Source organism: Silene latifolia, chromosome 9 (genome assembly GCF_048544455.1).
Source record: "Silene latifolia isolate original U9 population chromosome 9, ASM4854445v1, whole genome shotgun sequence".
NCBI classification, from domain to species: Eukaryota; Viridiplantae; Streptophyta; class Magnoliopsida; order Caryophyllales; family Caryophyllaceae; genus Silene; species Silene latifolia.
Window position 1 is genome coordinate 87,642,253 of NC_133534.1, and position 13,081 is coordinate 87,655,333.

The 13,081-nt window shown below is 40.2% G+C and overlaps 2 non-coding genes across 2 annotated transcripts; one reads left to right on the top strand and one right to left on the bottom strand.

Moving 5' to 3' along the window:
- Positions 1-222: 222 nt before the first annotated feature.
- Positions 223-329, bottom strand: LOC141602892 (small nucleolar RNA R71). The gene has a single exon (XR_012524798.1). It is a non-coding gene; the product is annotated as a small nucleolar RNA R71 (small nucleolar RNA).
- A 9,869-nt stretch (positions 330-10,198) lies between these two features.
- Positions 10,199-10,305, top strand: LOC141603367 (small nucleolar RNA R71). The gene has a single exon (XR_012525247.1). It is a non-coding gene; the product is annotated as a small nucleolar RNA R71 (small nucleolar RNA).
- The last annotated feature ends 2,776 nt before the right edge of the window (positions 10,306-13,081 follow it).

The window sequence follows — 13,081 nt, forward strand, 5'->3', positions numbered from 1 at the left end:
GACCCTCATTCTCATATGGAAACCTTTTGCGATTATTGTGATGCTATCTCTCAAACGGGCGTGACTCAAGACCAAATAAGATGGGTCTTATTTCCTTTTTCGTTAATCGGCACCGCAAAGCAATGGTTGAAGGGCCTTGATAAGGCCACCCTTGGAATAGATTCTTGGAAGAAGCTAGCTCTAGCTTTCTACAAAAAATTCTACCCACCGGAAAAGACTAACATGCTAAGAGCTCAAATTACGGGTTTTAAGCAAAGGGATGAAGAATCTTTGTATGAAGCTTGGGAGCGGTTCAAAGGTGTTTGTCGCTCATGTCCTCACCATGGACTTAACGAATGGTTTTTAGTGCAACAATTTTGGAATGGTTTATATGAAGATTCAAGAAACATTCTCAATATGGGATCAAATGGAATGTTCACCGAAGTTGATGACAATCAAACATGGAACAAGATTGAGGAAATGGCGGTCCATAATTCACAATATAGTAGACCTCGCAAGGCTACTAGAGGAGGAAAGTATGAAGTGGACTCCGTTACTCAATTGGGTGCTCAACTTAGTGCTCACATTGACACAATCAACTTGAAGTTTGAACAAGCTATGGCTAGACTTGAGGAAAACTCAAAATCATCAAAGCATCATGTCAATGCCATGACGGCATCCTCATCAATCCCAAGTGGGATATGTGAGAATTGTGGAACTTTGGGTCATGACCCAAGTGAGTGCAGGGGAACAACCGAACAAGTCAATGCTTTCCAAGCTTACAAAAGTGGTACCCCTTATTCAAATTTTTATAATGAAAACACCAAGTTCCACCCAAATCTCTCATACAAAAGCCAAAATGTTCAAAACCCTCAAACAACATACACTCCACCACCCATGAGAAACCAAAATCAAAGACCCTTTTACAATCAAAACCAAGGTTACCAAAATCAAAATCCATACAATCACCAAAATGACCAAGGTTTTGATGTCCAAAAAGCGGTCCTCCAAATGCAAAAGAATCAACAAGAATTTTTCACTCAAATGCAAAAAGATAGCCAAGCAAAGGACACCACCATCAACAACATTCTAGCTCACACCAAGATGTTGGAAACACAATTGACTCAACTAGCATCTTCAAGCTCACAAAGACAAAAGGGGCAATTACCACCTCAAAGTAATCCCCCTAGACATGAAACGGTTAGTGCCATTCACTTAAGAAGTGGTACAAGATATGAAGCACCGAAGGAGCAAGTCGAGAATGAAATTGTGAAAGCTAGTGAAAAGGAAGAAATTGTGCAAAGCCCCAAAGAAGGGGAATCATCAAAAGAAGAAAGTTCAAAGAAAAATGAAGACAAGGCCAAAGAGAAGGAGCCCATTGTGATTAGACTTCCTTTTCCAAGTCGTCAAGCCAAGCCCAAATTTGATGATCAACTTGGAAAGTTCATGGAGATTGTGAAGAATTTAGAAGTCTCAATTCCTTTCACGGAATTAATCAATCACGTTCCGGCCTATGCAATGTATATGAAAGATATCCTCACAAAGAAGAAGTCGATCCGGAAACTTGAGACTATCGCCTTCACTAAGGTGAGTAGTGAAATACTTCAAGGGAGTTCACCTCCAAAGTTAAAAGATCCGGGAAGCTTCTCAATACCGTGTACCATTGGCGACACGACGATCAACAAAGCCTTATGTGATCTAGGGGCTAGTGTGAGTGTCATGCCGTACTCGGTAAGTAAAAGGTTGGGAATGGGAAAGCTTAAATGCACCAATATCACACTTCAAATGGCCGATAGATCGACGAAGACACCATTAGGGGTATGGGAAGATGTCCCCGTGCGAATTGGGAAGTTTTTCATCCCGGTGGACTTTGTCATTGTTGATATGGAGGAAGATTCCAACATTCCAATCATCTTAGGAAGACCTTTCCTACACACCGCGGGTGCGGTGATTGATGTGAAACATGGAGAGCTCACTCTAGAAGTGGGAGATGAAAGCATAACTTTTAATCTTGACAAAACCATGAGAGCTCCTCGTTTACATGAGCCATGTTTCATGATTGATCATTATAGCCGGAAAGATGAAAGGAAGAAATCGAAACTCCAATGGAAGAAGAAAGATGAAGATGCTCCATTCAAAGAGCAAGTGAATTGTGACAAGGAGAGCTTGCAAGGCTCATCAAAATCAACCAAGGAAGAAGAGGATGGCCTCATTGGCCAAGAGAAGAAATTGGGAGAGTTGTCTCCATCTAAGCAAGAGATTTTCAATGATCAACTCAATGAAGTTTGTGGTCTTTGGGACGACGAGTTTGAAGGGATTTTTAATCCCTACATTGGGCATGCCATCGATCATGATCAACAACAAGGGCCACGGTCTATTGAGGACCTCTACCATAATAATGAACAAGCTTTTGATTACTTCTTCAAGGTGTTGAGCAACATCAACAACACCTTGAACATGCCCCCTTGACATCTCATCAAGAATGAGAGTTTGGTGGAGTCCTCCCTAAACCACCACTTGTAAATATTTCTAACTCCCTAACTTACATTTCAATTTTTGTATTGCATTTTTGTCATTTTTGGATTTTTATTTACTTTGATCAAAATAATTGTCATGTAAGAGAGAAGTGAGGGAGGGACTAATGACTTCAATTGATGTGTAGTGCCTTACCTTAGTGTGGGGATGGCAATTGCCTAGGCTATTCATGCCTTAGTAGTGCCCCCACAATGAAGAACACAAGAAATGAAGAAGAATGGAAGAATGGTAAAGGGAAATGCATTGTGCACGAATGGAATGAATCCGGGTACAAAGGACCAGAATCCGAGCGGATTGTACAAAATCCGCCCGTCTTTAACAATCCGAGCGTCCTGCTGAGAAGACGCCCGTCCTGAGCTGAGCTGAAATTGAAAAATTCTTGACTGTTAAAGAATCCGAGCGGATTTCGGAAAGACGCCCGTCTCTCATAGAATCCGTCCGTCTTGTGAACAAGACGCCCGCCTTTTGGTTGAAGAAAACAAAGAAATTTCTCTCGGGATGAAATCCGTCCGTCCGCAAAGCAAATCCGCCCGTCCCATCACAGAAGAATCCGAGCGGATTCCCCAAAATCCGCCCGTCTTTAGGCGAGCTTCTGAAAATTTTGAAGCTGCAGAATCCGCACGGATTGGGCCTAATCCGCACGGATTGCCCCTGCGTTTTCAAAAATTTCGACTCCTTTAAATGCCCTCCCACCTTCATTCCTTCATTCATTCATTCATAAACACTACCCACAAACATCAAAACCCTCATCCTCTCCATCACAAAAACAAAAACCCTCAACAAAATCCACCAAAATCAAATCAAACCATCCTTCAAACAACAAATCAATCACTCCATCTTCAATAACAATCAAAACCAAGAACAAAATCTTCAACCTTTGAGTCGATTTTTGATTTCATAAAGGAAAAGCCTTTCACCTTCAAATCGATTTGGGCATTCTACAAATTGAAGCTTTTTGATTCTTTTCTTGGTTAGTTCATCAAATGGCAAGGACAAAGGGTGCAACAAAGGCACCAAAGGCAAAGGCTCTCTCTCAAAGGCAAAAAGCTCTCCAAACAAAGAAAGCTTTGGCAATGGTGGTAGCAACACCAAACTTGGAAGTACAACCATAACAACAACAAATTTCTATGGGAGCATCACCTTCTACTCCGGTAATCGATCAACTCTTGCATTATCCGGAGGTAACTTTTATTTCTGATACCCATAGAAATACATTTGCCAAGTTTGCTATGAAATCAATTCAATCCACCAAATTCATATGTGAAGATGCCTTGGAGAAATTGGGTGTTCTTGAACAAACAAAAGCCTTTTTCAATGCCATGGGTTTGAAGAAATTGTTTGAAACAAAGGAATTGACATACCCTTCCCTTGTCTTGGAATTCTTAAGTTCTTTAAAAGTCACGAAAGTTGAGAATAGGGAAAATCTTGAGTTCCGTCTAGCTAACATTAGTAGACGCATTACCTTTGAGGAATTAGGTGAAATTTTGGGTCTTAGCGATGAATCGAGATATCTTAAGCATTATGGAAAGTATGACCCCGAGCCTCTTTGGGAGGCAATCTCCGGGAAGAAATTTGATGATTTTCATGCTTGTCGTGCTCTTTTGGTCCATCATCCGGGCATAAGAGTATGGCACAAAGTTGTGGGAAATACCATAATTGCTAGGAAAGACACCAATCATTTCACAAGACTTGATTTTATTCTCCTTGAATCGGCTTTGAATATCGGAAGAATCCATACCAAGCCTTTCAATTCTTTGAGGCTATTGGTTGATAGATGGCTCCATGTTGATAGTGGGAAGAAGGGTACAACCGTTATTGTTAATGGCGGCCTAGTCACGGTCCTAGCCAAGCACTTTGATCCTAATTTCAATAAGGATAGCAAGTACAAGGCAAAGGAAGGTGGCCATCTTATTGATATGCCTATCATGATTAACAAGTTCAAGTGGGTTGCTCAAAACCCTCTTGACACCAAGTGTGGATGGCTTACTAGTGAGGCTCGATCATTCACTTTACCCGCGAAGATTTGTCGTCTAAGTGTCCACCGGACCAACTATCTACTTCCCCTATCCGAAGAAGCCGAGTACATCATTCAACAACAAAAGGGTGATCATGAAACCCCCTCCTCTTCCATTGTTATACCGCCTTACCCCTTTGTGTATGAAGAGTTCAAACCGGAAGGAGTTGAAATTGGGAAAGACTATGTCACTCTTCTTATGCAAGCCATGCACAAGCAAGCTTATGAAGACCGGAAGAATGCATATTTGGCTCAATATCCTCCCCTCCTACATTTAGCTAGGCAAGGACTCCTTGATCCATCTTATCCTTTGCCTAGTTGGGCGGATAAAGAAGCCTTGTTTCCGGGTGCATCTAGGGACGTGGTGGAAGACAATGAGGTTGTTGGAAATGGTGAAGAAATTGATGATAACATTGAGGAAGAAGCAAATGGAGATGGAGAAAGAGATGGTGAAGATGATGATGAACAAGATGAGGAACAAGATGAAGAAGAAAGTGCCACGGAAAGTGGCAATGTGACCACTTCTCATGAGGGAAGTGATGATGATGATAGCATGACGGAAGACTAGCCTTGGAGACTCCTACACTCCCATGGTTTGTCTATATCTCTTTGTATTTTATTTCATTTTGATCATTGTTGGTTTAGTCCTAGCAACATCAAAGGACTCGCACCTCGGTTCCATTGAGGTGTTCTTTATTGTTCCCATTTGTAAAATCCAAAATGACAATCTAGTTTCATGCATAGCATAGTGTGTGCATGAACTACCCTAATGCTTTGACATTAGCAATAGTGTCTTATTTGGTTTGGGGAAGTTGATGCATACACAACGGGAGGTAATCTAAATTATCCTCTCCGTCATAACAAAAACCATGCATCATGTAGTATAGCTTAGTGTAGAATTGCATTTAGTATAGAAATCATGCATCATCTTTGCATAATTTCCATCATTTTGGCCATTGAGGACAATGCCCATATTAGTGTGGGGATGGAAATTCTAACACTTAACTTTTATTCAAAAAAACCATAAAAATTTCAAAATTTCAAAAACCATAAAAATTGAAAAATTGAAAAATTCAAAAACAAGTTCATTTCCTTTGTATATATTGTCTTGTATATATTATGTTTGTTCATCCTTGTTCACTTTGATTGACTACGCCACATCCGAGACATGAGGATATTGAAGACCGCATGGTATGATCTTTCCAATCTCCTTTTTCCTCTTTATGTTAATGACTATGTGGCTTTATTTTGATTGATGCGGTAAAAACAATGTGAACTTAGGACTTACATTTAGTTTATTTGGCATATTAGTTGGTAGAATCATTTGCATTAGGATGTTTATATGATAGTTGCATCATGGCATGTAGTTTGCATGTTAGAAAAATTTTGCGAAACCGTCTACTTGGAAAGCTTGACAAGTGTATATAGGCCCTAGTAGATGCTTTTTATTCTTAAGACTTTGCTTGTTAGAATGCTTGTAAAACACCCTAGGATGTGTCATGCTAGTATCCTTTGACCCATGGTTTAAGGTCGAGTCAAGAGTACCTTGTGGTGTGATAACTTCTTGGCTACCGTTTATTCCAAGGTGACCCTTGAAACCATGCATACTTCCATCATTCATCCATGTTCTACTATATTTTTGTCATCAAAGGGAATGGGCACAAAAAGAAATTGTTCAAAAATTTGAGTTCAATGAAATGAAAAGTGAAAGAAAGTTTGCAAAAATTGCAACAAATGAAAAGAGGAGCAAAAATAGACTCCTAAAGCTTCAAATACAAGGCACTCTCGTTACTAATTGGGGTGACTTTGAAAATGTTCAAAAAGAAATGCAAAAAGTTGTCAAGTATTGAAATGCCAAAAATCAAAAAGAAATGGCAAAGAAAGTGTTCTCAAATGTCAAATGCCACAAGAAATTGGGGGGAAAAACAAAAACAAAAGCAAACTCCAAAAATGAAACTCAAATATCTATTGATCCCTTTATCCACCGTATCCACTTTTGTGCATGGTAGAGGGGGGACGACCCTTCTTCTTGTCTAGGCAAGAGGGGGAATTCCGCGATCCTCCAGTGTTTCTAACACCATAGGGAGTCTATTCTTGACAAAAGCATTTAACGATTGAGGACAAAGGTACCCTAGCTTGACAAAACTTGGAGGTGATTTATTGGTATCCTTCTAGGCTTAGTAGTTTGAATAAATTGCATCTATGAAGGATTGTGTACCCTTGAATTGCTTCCCTTGTAGATAATTTCCGCCACTTAGATGAGGAAAGTGGCTATTCTTTTTGTAGATGCATCCATTATGTGATTTTATGTGATTTAATGTTTGGATGTGTCGCCATTTTGGCAAGACCCACCTTGCCTTGCAAGAAGGCATCCTACCTCATGGTTGTCTTGTTGTGAGTTGAAGGGGCGGAGTGAGACCCGCTAATTGTCTCATATCGGCTATTATTATTAGGATAAGTTAGTTTTGGTCCTAGTCTTTGTCACCTCTTTACTCGGGACGAGCAAAGGTTCGGTTTGGGGATATTTGATGTGACCATAATTGGCGCATATTTAGCCCCCGAATTACCATTGTTTCCATGGTTTTTAGTGCCTATTTGGGTCATTTCTTATCTTTAGTTCTTTGTTTTGCATATTCTTTGAGATTTTGATCCCTTGGTAGGAAAGGAGTAAGAATCTTGCATTTTCATGGCAAAACGAGGCTAAATTGATTGTATTCAATGACCAAGCATCAAGAAGAGACAAGACTAGAAGGCCTTTGTACATATTATAGTAGAAGAACAATGTTGAGAAAGGATCCTTGCGTCCCCAAGGAAATCCCCAAGGAATTTATGAAGAAAAGGGAAGAAAAGAAGAAGAATTGAAGCCGACCAACAATCCGAACGGATTGCGGACAAAGGCGCCCCGTCCGCCAGCCCAATCCGAGCGTCCCTCCTTGGAATCCGCTCGGATTCCCCTCAACAATCCAAGCGTCCCTCTCTGAATCCGCTCGGATTGCACAGCCCAAATCCGGCCGTCCCGACTCTAATCCGCACGGATTTTCGTGACAAAGACGGATTTCATTCTTCAAGCTACGAAAAGAGAAGCCCTTCTCTCAGAAAATACCGGGTCCTCCTTGCTCAACTTAAAAAGTGTAATTACTAGTTTAGCCCTTAGTTAACCCTAATGCATCCTCCCTAATTTTCACTATAAATACCCCATTAGTCTAATTAGAGGAGCATGTTCTTCTTATCAATATTTAGAGTAGTTAATATCAATCAAATCTCTCTTCAATGTTGTAATCAAGTATTAATCAAGTTTTAATCCAAGTTTTAGTTCTTTAATCTCTCTCTTGTTCTTCCTTTATTTTGGGTAATTAGAAGATTATTGGGTTTATTGGGAGATTGACAACCTTCCATCAATCATCAAGTTCTTCTATTATTCTTTGCATTATTATTTTGGAATCATTAGTAGGTATAATCTCTTAATCCCTTTTTAATTATTGCTAATTACTTTCATTTATTCATCATGTTTCATATTGTTGGTATGATTGACAACCTTGCTAGCATGATCAACATGATAATGAGTGAGTAGTCTCTTAGCTAGGGTTTAATGGGTGATTAGGGGAAACCAACATGGGGGATGATTCATGCTTAAATCAATATGCTTTCATATCTTATTTGCTTGCTTGTTTTGATCTTAATACATGCACATGTTATATTTGATGAAATGCTAAGCCTATGAATCCTTGCATTTACTATCATCTCCTATCTTTTCAATGAGACTTGTAAGACATAACCCAACTCGAGTCTTGTTAGACCATGCATGTGTTGAGTAGGAAAGATTAAGTCGACTTGTAGGTGTTGTACAATCTAATCGATTCGGCTCCGGGACCCAAACTTTCCTAGGATTGTAAGATATAACCCAACTCAATCCATCACAACAATAATTGCTTGCTTATAATTTGAGAACATGTTTGTATGATCATATCCCATGATTCCCCTATGAACCCATGACACCCTAGTGCTTTTAATCAATTGTTTACACCCCTTATTTTATTCATCTTGCTAGTTTATTTTCATTGTTATTTTAGTTTAGTAACCTTCTACATCAACCCAATTTGTGACACCCCCTAGACACCACTAGTTACAATAGAATTCTCATTTCAATACCCGTCCCTTGGGATCCGACCTTTACTTGCCTCTTTACTAATTGTAGAGTTGTTTGTGAAGTATAAATTGTGTTTTGTATCGACCATTGACCAACGACCACATATACTTAATTGTGAACACCAAATGGCCTCGATCACTTTCCCATCCCCAACCTTTTACTCACCGAGTACGGCATAATACTCATACTAACCCCTAGATCACATAAGGCTTTGTTGATCATGGTGTCGCCAATGGATCACATAAGGTTTTGGAGGTGAACTCCCTTGAAGTATTGCGCTACTCACCTTAGTGATGGCGATAGTCTCAAGCTTCCGGATTGACTTCTTCTTTGTAAGGATGTCTTTCATGTATTTTGCATAGGCCGGCACGTGATTGATTAATTCCGTGAAAGGAATTGAGACTTCCAAATTCTTCACAATTTCCATAAATTTTCCAAGTTGGTCATCAAATTTGGGCTTGGCTTGACGACTCGGAAAAGGAAGTCTAATCACAATGGGCTCCTTCTCCTTGACCTTGTCTTCATTTTTCTTTGAAATTTCTTCTTTTGATGGTTCTCCATCCTCGGAGTTTTGCACAATTTCTTCTTTGTCACTAGCTTCCACAACCTCATCCTCAACTTGCTTTTTCGGTGCTTCATACCTTGTACCACTCCTCAAGTGAATGGCACTAACTGTTTCATGTCTTGGGGGATTACTTTGAGGTGGTAATTGCCCCTTTTATCTTTGTGAGCTTGAAGATGCTAGTTGAGTCAATTGGGTTTCCAACATTTTGGTGTGAGCTAGGATGTTATTGATGGTGATTTCCTTTGCTTGACTATACTTTTGCATTTAAGTGAAAAACTCTTGTTGCTTCTTTTGCATTTGAAGGACCGCTTTTTGAACATCAAAACCATGGTCATTTTGTTGATTGTATAGAGATTGATTTTGGTAACCTTGGTTTTGGTTGTAAAAGGGTCTTTGATTTTGGTTTCTCATGGGAGGTGGGGTGTATGTTGGTTGAGGGTTTTGTACATTTTGGATTTTGTATGAGAGATTTGGATGGAATTTGGTGTTTTCATTGTAATAGTTTGAATAAGGGGTACCACTCTTGTATGCTTGGGAAGCATTCACTTGCTCATTTGTTCCCCTACATTCACTTTGCTCATGTCCCAAAGTTCCACAATTCTCACATATCCCAGTTGGGATTGATGAAGATGCCGTCATGGCATTAACATGATGCTTTGGTGATTTTGAGGCTTTTTCAAGTCTAGCCATAGCTTTTTCAAACTTCAAATTGATGGTATCAATGTGAGCACTAAGTTGAGCACCCAATTGAGTAATGGAGTCCACTTCATGCTTTCCTCCTCTAGTAGCCTTGAGAGGTCTACTATATTGTGAGTTATGGACCGCAATTTCCTCAATTTTGTTCCAAGTTTGATTGTCATCAACTTCGGTCAACATTCCATTTGATCCCATGTAGAGAATGTTCCTTGAATCTTCATAAAGACCGTTCCAAAATTGTTGTACCAAGAACCACACGCTAAGTCCATGGTGAGGACATGAGCGACAAATTCCCTTAAACCGCTCCCGAGCTTCATACAAAGATTCTTCATCCCTTTGCTTAAAGCCCGTGATTGGAGCTCTTAGCATGTTAGTCTTTTCCGGTGGATAGAACTTTTTGTAGAAAGCTAGAGCCAACTTCTTCCAAGAATCAATTCCGAGAGTAGCCTTATCAAGGCCTTTCAACCATTGTTTTGCGGTGCCAATTAGAGAAAAAGAAAATAAGACAGTCGATATTCAAAAGAATCGACTCTAGGAACACAATGGACGTCCAATCCACGACCTGGCACCGAATGTTTTAAAACATTTAGGACTCCATTACGTTCTCACAATGTCCTACGAGGTATCGTTATAACTCGCATCTGTGATCGATCAGCCAACCGTTTGACTTATGGCTCGTTGAACCCACCATCAATAACCTTCACAAAATAATAGCCAGAGTTATCAGCTCATGTAGGCGATTACGGACCAAAACAAATATAATGTAATTCAGTTCACTTTATGGCATTCAATGTTGTCGTACAATCCACATGAAAAACAAAATATGAAATAATATGATGATGTTATAAATAGCATATGAAAAAGATTTTGTATCGAATCCATTAGCAACTAGTACAACTCAGGAACACGTTTAATTCCCATGGAAATAACGTGCCCTTCATGCTTATCATATTTCAATGGTTTAGTGAGAGGGTCCGCGATGTTGTCATCCGAAGCAAACTTGTCAATCACTATCTCCTCTTGCTCCACGTAATCACGGATCAGGTGAGCCTTCCGATGTACATGTCTAGACTTGTTGCTAGACTTACGCTCCTTGGCCTGGAAGATGGCACCTCTATTGTCACAATAGATGGTGATTGGGTCATTCGAACTAGGAACTATGGTTAGTCCTTGTAAGAATTGACGCATCCATATAGCTTCCTTTGATGCTTCTGAAGCGGCATATTACTCGAATTCAGTGGTAGAATCTGCTACAACGTCCTGTTTGGAACTTTTTCAGCTGACCGCAGCACCATTAAGAGTAAAAAGGAATCCAGACTGAGATTCGAATCATCACGATCCGTTTGGAAGCTAGAATCTGCGTAACCGATTGCACATAGCTTAGTATCTCCTCCATAAGTCAATGCCCAATCCTTAGTTCCCCGTAGGTACTTAAGGATGTTTTTAACAGTTATCCAGTGTGTTTCACCAAGATTGCCTTGGTACCGACTCATCATACTCAATGCATATGCCACGTCTGGACGTGTGCATATCGTGGCATACATGATTGATCCTATGGCTGATGCATAAGGAACGCGACTCATACGCTCGACCCCTTCCAGTGTCTTGGGTGACTGAGACTTGCTCAAATGCATCCCAGAAGTCATTGGAAAGTTCCCCTTCTTGGAGTTGGTCATGCTGAACCTTTTAAGAATCTTATCTAAAGAAGACTCCTGACTCAGTGATAACATCCGTCGTGATCTATCTCGATAGATACGGATTCCCAATATGCGTTGTACCTTACCCAGATCTTTCATCTGGAAATGGTTCTTCAACCATCCTTTTACTGAAGATAAGAGAGGAATATCATTCCCAATCAAGAGTATGTCATCGACATACAATATCAAGAAAACAATCTTGCTCCCACTCGACTTGATATATAAGCATGGTTCTTCGACCGATCGAGTGAAACCATACTCTTTTATCACCTGGTCGAAACGATGATTCCAACTCCGAGAAGCTTGCTTAAGTCCATAAATGGAACGTTTAAGCTTGCACACTTTCTTAGGATTTTCAGGATCTATGAAACCTTCGGGTTGTACCATGTACAATTCCTCCTCCAAATAACCGTTTAAGAAGGCGGTTTTCACAATCATCTGCCAAATTTCATAGTCATGAAAAGTGGCAATCGCTAAGATTATCCGAATGGAACGCAGCATAACTACGGGTGCAAAAATTTCATCATAATGCAATCCGTGCACTTGAGTGAAACCTTTTGCCACTAGTCGTGCCTTATAGGTATCTGGTTGCCCGTCTACAGAATGCTTTATTTTTTAAAGCCATTTGCACTGAAGAGGTTGTACCTTGTTAGGTAAATCAACAAGATCCCATACGTCATTCTCATACATGGAGTCCATCTTGGATTGCATGGCTTCAAGCCATAGCTTAGAGTCGGAACAGGTCATGGCACCTTTATAGGTAGCGGGTTCATTACTCTCTAGGAGCAAAACGTCATTTTCCTCGACCATACTAATGTATCTGTCCGGAGGATTAGAGACTCTACCCGACCTCCTAGGTTCCTGAGGAATATTAACTGTATCATCAGCTGAAGGAACATCTTCCTCCATCCATTCCTCGGTTGTTGGTTCTGGAATCTCCGACAGCTCGAAGGTTCTATTACTTGACTTGTTCTCGAGAAATTCTTTCTCTAAGAACTTTGCACTATACGCAATAAAAACTCGAGGTTCGGTAGGCAAATAGAAGTAATGACCAAACATTCCTTTTGGATAACCAATAAAGTATGTCTTGACCAATTGCGGGCCGAGCTTATCCTCGTGTCTCCACTTGACATAAGCCTCGCAGCCCCAAACCCGAATAAAGGACAAGTAAGGGACCGTTCCCTTCCACATTTCATATGGAGTCTTGTCGACAGCTTTAGACGGACTTCGGTTAAGTATAAGAGCAGCTGACAAAAGAGCAAAACCCCATAATGAATCAGGTACTACCGTGTGACTCATCATAGATCGAACCATTTCAAGTAGTGTTCGATTTATCCGTTTGGACACACCATTTAATAGAGGTGTTCCAGGTGGAGTTAACTGTAAAACTATTCCACAGTCTTTAAGGTGTTGATCAAACTCATTTGAAAGATATTCGCCACCCCTAT